The sequence below is a fragment of the Zingiber officinale genome, chromosome 6A (assembly GCF_018446385.1).
Source record: "Zingiber officinale cultivar Zhangliang chromosome 6A, Zo_v1.1, whole genome shotgun sequence".
Taxonomy (NCBI): Eukaryota; Viridiplantae; Streptophyta; class Magnoliopsida; order Zingiberales; family Zingiberaceae; genus Zingiber; species Zingiber officinale.
Genome location: NC_055997.1, coordinates 92503898 through 92511227, shown reverse-complemented (window position 1 = coordinate 92511227; position 7330 = coordinate 92503898). Strand labels below are relative to the sequence as shown.

The 7330-nt window shown below is 36.4% G+C and overlaps 1 non-coding gene and 1 pseudogene across 1 annotated transcript; one reads left to right on the top strand and one right to left on the bottom strand.

The window, feature by feature from the left end:
• Positions 1–1790: 1790 nt before the first annotated feature.
• TRNAW-CCA lies at positions 1791–1862 on the bottom strand. Its single transcript has one exon. It is a non-coding gene; the product is annotated as a tRNA-Trp (tRNA).
• A 1524-nt stretch (positions 1863–3386) lies between these two features.
• Positions 3387–4650, top strand: LOC121995042 (annotated as a pseudogene).
• The last annotated feature ends 2680 nt before the right edge of the window (positions 4651–7330 follow it).

Sequence of the window (7330 nt, the reverse complement as noted above, 5' to 3'; positions counted from 1 at the left end):
TTGTTTCGAGTTCTTTCTACTGCATATCATTATCACGAAGCAAGCAACGAAGCACGACGAGCTATTCACCCCTAGCTACAATCAACCCTAACAATCATGTTACACTGGAGTATGATATTCTCACAGAAGCTTCACCTTATCATGGACCTGACATGGTATAAATCGGTAATGGCTCTGGTTTGCAAATTACTCACCTTGGAAACACATCCTTTCACTCATGTGTCCAAACTTTTTCATATGCGCAACACTCTTCATGTTCCTTCTATCACCAAAAATTTACTTTCTATGCATCAATTTTCCCTTGATAATAATGTGTTCTTTGAATTTCATCCTCATCATTGTCTTGTGAAAGATCCCACAACAGGAACTACTATACTATGAGGAAACATTAAAGACGGCTTCTATCATCTTCAACCCACTTATACTAATGCTTTTGTTGGAGAACACACCGATAAATTCTCTTAGCATGCACGTCTTGGTCATCTATCTCTACGTCTTGTTCAAAATATCATTAATCAATATGGTTACCAATTTTTAGCATCCTTATCTCATTTATGTGAAGCTTACATGAAAGTAAAATCTCATAAATTACCTTTTGTGTCTTTTATCGCACCTCTAGTTTTCCTTTTGAAATTATTCACTCTGATGCGTGGAGTCCTGCTCCTATTCTATATAATCATGATTTTATTTATTATGTTATTTTTATTGATACTTTTAGCAAGTTTACTTACATTTTTCCTATGAAAAAAAGTTTGATCTCTTCGATATTTTTTGTCATATTCAAAAGCATGTTGAGCATTTTTTTTATCGTAAAGTACTCTCTCTTCATTCTGATTGGGGAGGAGAGTATCAAGCCCTTCATCATCATCTTACCTCCTCAGACATCCTTCATCGAGTCTCTTGTCCCCTACTCCTGAACAAAATGGATCCGCTAAAAGGAAACATCGTCATATAATTGAAACTGCCTTAGTACTTCTTAATCAGGCCTCAATTCCACTTAAATTTTGGGATGACGCTATCCAAACCTCAGTATATCATATCAATCGTTTGCCCATTCTAATACTTAAAACCAAAAGCCCCTTGGAAAGACTTTATAATCGCTCTCTGGATTACTCTTTCTTCCGTATCTTTGGTTGCTCATGTTATCCTTGGTTGCGACCTTCCTCTAAACACAAATTAAACCCTCGGTCTCAATAATGTGTTTTCCATAGTGGTAGTAGTTTGCATCATGGGTATCATTACCTATCTATATCAACTGGACAGATATATATTTCTCGACATATTACTTTAATTTTTTTTTAAAAGATATTCTAATTAAATAGAGAAAAAGTTATTATAAAGGATTTTAATTCATATATTTAACTAAATCTATTATTTTACCAAAATATTATATATTTTTAAAAATAACATAATATTGGACAAGGATATATTACTTTTAAATTTTAAAACTAAGTATAAATATATAATTTTAGGTTTATTTTCAGACTCTTTCTCTTTTAAAATTAGTAGAATTTTTATTTAAACTTTGAAAATATTTAAACTTATTTTGAATGTAATATTCATCTTTTAAATATCATAAGATTTTAATTCTACTTAATTTCAAACTTTTTTCCAAAGTAAAAAAAAAAAGAAATAATTAAAGATCAACTTTAAAAAATTATTAAATTTGAAAGAGATTTTCATATAACAAATTAGAGTAGTCTTCATAGATATTCAATACCTATATGTATCTTGCGGCAAAAATTAACTTTTAATGATTGAACCCACGGTGAAAATTAACTTTTGACAATTGAACCCGACGTGAATTGAACACGCAACCTTCTGATCTGGAGTCAGACGAGCTACCATTGCGCCACGGATCCATTATTTCAAAACTATGAATAAAATATATAGTAGGAGATATAATATCTCTGGTCTCCGAATAATGGTATAGGGAACTAAGCTAGTAAGCGGCTTTTTATTTTTTTATTAGTTATATATTTAATTACTTATATTAATATTTGTTTATATTTATCTTTAAATATTGTAAATGAAAAAATTGGTTGGGAATATCTCCACGATTAAAAATGGATGGAAAAAAATAAACATTCAAATAATGAAAAATGAAGTTTTTTTTAAGGTAGAGTTTGAAAATAAATTTATGGGAGCTTAGTTTAAAATAGATAATATCGTACTATTATAGAAATATATGAATTATTTTAGTCTTAGTAAATGGTTTTAAAGTCATGGTCAAAATTTGATATCAAGTAGAGAACAAAAATAAATTCATAAGAACTTAGACATAATATTATACAATTATGAACATATGTGAAATTATTTTTTATCTTACCCTCCCTATCATTAATTACTCAACTTAATCAATAATTAATAATAAAAATATTATTATTATCAAGAAAATTAAGATATTTATTTTTATCTTACAAATTTGTTATCATTAGTTACGTTGACTTAATCAATAGTAAATAATAAAAATATTATTATTAATTATTAAAAATAGAGATATTTATCTTATAAACTTACTATCATTACTTGAATTAATCAATAATTAATAACAAATAATAAAAACATTATTATTATTAAGAAAATTAAGATATATTTATTTTTGTCTCATGAATTTGTTATCATTAATAATAGACTTAATCGATAATTAATATAAATAATAAAAGCGTTATTATTATTATCAAGTCAATTAACTCATTTAATTATCCATATTATTTAAACTATTTTTTATTTAATGAAACTTTTTTTCACTAAATATCTAAATAATTTAAACTTTTAAAAATTCTCTTATTTCCAAATGATTCGTTAAATTACACGAAAGCGTTATTTGAAATTAATAATTCAATGAGAATCTATCAAATTATTAAATAACATTTAATCCATTAGATTAACTGAAACTTATTCATTCATTAGACCATGTTTTTTTAATCTATTATGCTAATTAATTAAAATAATTTTGAACTTTTCTTCTTATATTAAAAATGGAATATCCTATCTTAATCAAAAAAAAAAAAGAAGCAAAATTCACTAAGTCCAACAATAACAAATGATTATAACATTATCCATAAATATTATGAAAAATATAACAAACTAAGTCATATAATTAGGCTATAAAATGCAACCTTTGCATGCCCATTATAAAATCTAGAGAAAGAGGGACAGCTCCACCGTGGAAGAGTAGAGGAGCTAGCAACACCGTTGGATATTACAAATTCATCCTCCTCCTTTTTGGTACGTACAAATTATCTGATTTAGTTTGGTTTTTTAATATGTTCTTCTTTTTAATTAATTCATTTGGATGAAATGGAAAGGTGTATTTGATTTGATTATACTTTCATTGATTTACAAAGCAGAATTTGAGTTAACAATATTACAATAAATTAAAGATGATTATGAACCAAAGCATCATCGGCAACATCATCGGAATAATAGGTATATGCATTTATTATACTTTTAAAAAAACAATAATTTCATGCATCTTCCATAATCTATAATAAAAAAAACTTATCTTCATTGCAGGGAATGTAATCTCATGTGGTTTGTTTTTATCGCCCATGTAAATTTTTAAACTTCTTGATTTTTTTTCTATTGATAAAATATATATATATATATATATGTTAATTTAAACATAACTCTTCCACGATTTATAGGCCGACGTATATACAAATCATCAAGAGCAAGGATGTGAAGAAGTTTTCGCCAATCCCTTACCTCACTACATTACTCAATTGCTTGCTTTGGTTTTTCTATGGGTTGCCCATTGTCCATCCCAAAAGCCTTCTCGTGATCACCATCAATGGCATTGGTATAGCCTTTAAAGTATTCTACCTCATTGTTTTCTTAATCTATGCTGCTCGCCAAGTCCGCGTAAGTATAACATGTCCATTATTTTTTCCTTTATCATATTTGTACCATCTAAAACTTCTGCCTAACCAATTAACACATGTAAATATAATTTAGTTGAAGGTCATGAAACTATTAGCACTTGAGACGGTTTTCATGATAGTTGTAGTAACTTCAGTGCTCTTGTTGATCCACACAACCACTAAGAGATTCTTAGTTATGGGTATCCTCTATATTATCTTTGGAACTTGTATATATGCGTCCCCTCATGTGGTGATGGTAAGAGCATTCTATCCAATGCCTAATTTAACTATTAATTATATTGTATATATATATAGAGAAAGAGAGAGAGAGTCATATAAATTTATTATTATACTTTTGTAGAAACTTGTCATTCAAACAAAGAGCGTGGAGTTTATGCCTTTCACACTTTCTCTTGCTAGCTTCCTCAATGGAGTTTGTTAGACTAGCTATGGTTTCCTCCCCTTCGACATCAATCTCCTCGTAAGTATTTGTATATTTAAGTCTATATATATAATTGATACGGTGCATTATCGTGGGGTCAGTAAGATGATGTGGTTAGGAGTCAAGACCGCAGGATGGTCATAAGTCAAGCTTACGTGAAGGTCAGAAGTCAAGCTTACGTGGAGGTCAGAAGTCCAGCCCCCATGTAAGTCAGAAGTCAAGCTTGCGTGGCCATGGTCAAAGTCTCAGCTGACGGGGCAGTCAAAGGATAGGATGGCAAGTTGGACAAGCTCCAACTTCGATAGCAGTCATGGACAAGGCCCACAGGCCAAGTATAGCTAAGGACTGGGCCCACAGGACAGGCAAAGGCGCGAAAGGGCCTCCGGCGCAACACAGACCTGGCGTACAGGTCGGGACGTATAGGCCATGGGTAACAGAGGATAGAAGCAGGTCGGAATACAGACCTGGCGTACAAGTCAGGATGTGCAGGCCATGGGTAACAGAGGATAGAAGCAGGTCGAAATACAGACCTGGCGTACAGGTCGGAACGTACAAGCCATGTTTAACAGTGGACAGAAATAGGTCAGAATACAGACCTGGAGTACAGGTCAGGACGTACAAGCCATGGATAACAAAGGACCGAAGCAGGTCGGAATACAGACCTGACGTACAGGTTGGAACATACAAGCCATGGATAACAGTAGACAGAAGTAGGTCAGAATACAGACCTGGCGTACAGGTCGGGACGTACAAGCCATTGATAACAGAGGACTGAAGCAGGTCGGAATACAGACCTAGCGTACAAGTCGGGACGTATAAGTCATGGATAACAGAGGACCGAAGCAGGTCGGAATACAGACCTGATGTATAGGTCGGGACGTACAAGCCATGGATAACAGAAGACAGAAGCAGGTCGGAATACAGACCGGGCGTACAGGTCGGGATGTACAAGCCATGGATAATTGAGGATAGAAGCAGGTCGGTATACAGACCTGGCGTACAAGTCGGGAGGTACAAACCTTGGATTATGAAGGACAGAAGCAGGTCGGTTTACAGACCTGGCTTACAGGTTTGGATTTATATCCTCACAGCATGGGATAAAGGGATCAAAGAGCACAGGTCGGAACTCAAGATTAGTGGAAGCAGACCGATGCACATAGGTCAGGATTTATAACCTTATGGCTTAGGATACGTAGATCGATAAAACATACAAGTTGAGATATGCTAGCTAAGGATACAGATCAGGATTTATATCCTCACAGTTCGAGATAAGCAAAGTCGGAGGCAGGCATATAGGTCGGGATAAACGAAGTCAGACGTACAGGTTGGAAGTAGGGATAAACAGAACCACACTAAGGTATACAGGGTGCGACACGTAATGCCAATAAGAGACAAGACCAGTCATGGTTTGCAATAGGAAATGCATAGGACAGGGTTCAAAGCACAGGTCTGGAGGCGATGTCAGATCGGGGTTAGCAAGATATCAGAACGAGGTTAGCGTAGCAATCACAAGCGGAGGATGCCAGACACTACAAGACAAGCAAGCAAGGGAATCGTAACTACCTGTTAGAGAATAATCAGTGTGTCAGGGAATATGCTAACAGTCGGAGCTCATTACCCCTTTTGGTTCTGTCGCCAGCCTATGAGGAGGTGACGCGTATCATTCACCGCTAGACAAAGCCTAACAGCCGACATTCCCTGACACCCGCCAGACCCCAGACATTTGTTGCAGTATAAAAATGGATGATTTGTCCCTTATGCAGGTACGCTCACTCGTCATTTCTGACTCCTTTTTACTTTTCGTCCTTTCTCTGTGCTTCTGGGGAAAAAGTACCTGACTTAAGCGTCGGAGGGCCTGACCCGGGGACTTTTTCCCTGGTTTCTGGTCTCTAACGACTCGTGGGTTGTCTGAGTGTGCGCAGAGCCCTAGCGTCATCATCTTGGTCATCACCCTTCGTCATCCGCCCGTGTGAACCCTTCCGGAGAGTGCCAGGTAGATCGGACGCCGCAGTGACTTTCCATCAACCTCCAGTACATCGAGGCCTGCCTTCATCCGACTCAGCTTCCGGACGGGATCAAATTTGGCGTCGTCTGTGGGAAAACAACCACCAGTTCCGGAACATGAAGATGGAGGAGTCTAGCCGCATCAACGTCACCATGACCGCAGGAGAATACGAGCTCTTCAAGGAGGCCAAGAGGCGAGCGGCCTCCGAGAAACAAGCAACCATCTCGCGACCGCGCCAAGCTCCTGCTGAAGTGTCCAAGGAGCCCATCCTTGTTTCAGATTGGAGCTCTAAGAGAAAACAGACCGAGGGGTTTCCCCATGTTCCCTATCGTGAACCTGACTTGGGGTATTATCAGCCAGGACCCCATGGTCCCAGCCTTAAGAAAGAACAGCCTCAAGTCTCTATGGCTGAGAGTTCCTTGCCTAGAGATTCGAGGAAAGGGAAGGCTCTCATCTTACCGGAAGTGTTCCCAGAAGATCCGGATGAGAGAGTACCCTTCTCGGCCAGGATTTTGAACGAAAAATTACCTAAGGGCTATAGGGCCCCGTCGATCGGGAAATATGACGGAAGCAAAGACCCGAAGGATCATCTACACAAGTTTAAGAATGCAGCCCTATTGCATCAATATAGTGATGCTGTCAAGTGTCGAGTTTTCTTAAATACTCTATCTGGTTCGGCACTAAAGTGGTTTGATGGACTACCACAATGATCCATCACATGTTTCTTGGATTTCAAAATGGCCTTTCTTCGTCGTTTCGCTAGCAGCAAAAAATATCAGAAGACGGATCATTGCCTTTTAACTCTTAAGGAAGGGTCGACTGAGCCTTTAAGAAGTTACATCAACCGCTTTAACCAAGTAGCCCAGGATGTCCCCACCGCCACTTCAGAGATTCTGGTGAGCGCTTTCTCCCACGAATTAGGAGAGGGAGAATTCTTTAGAGATCTCATCAAAAATTACGATCGGAACTTTGATGAGATAGTGGAAAAATCTGCTTGCTATATCAAAGTAGAAGAAG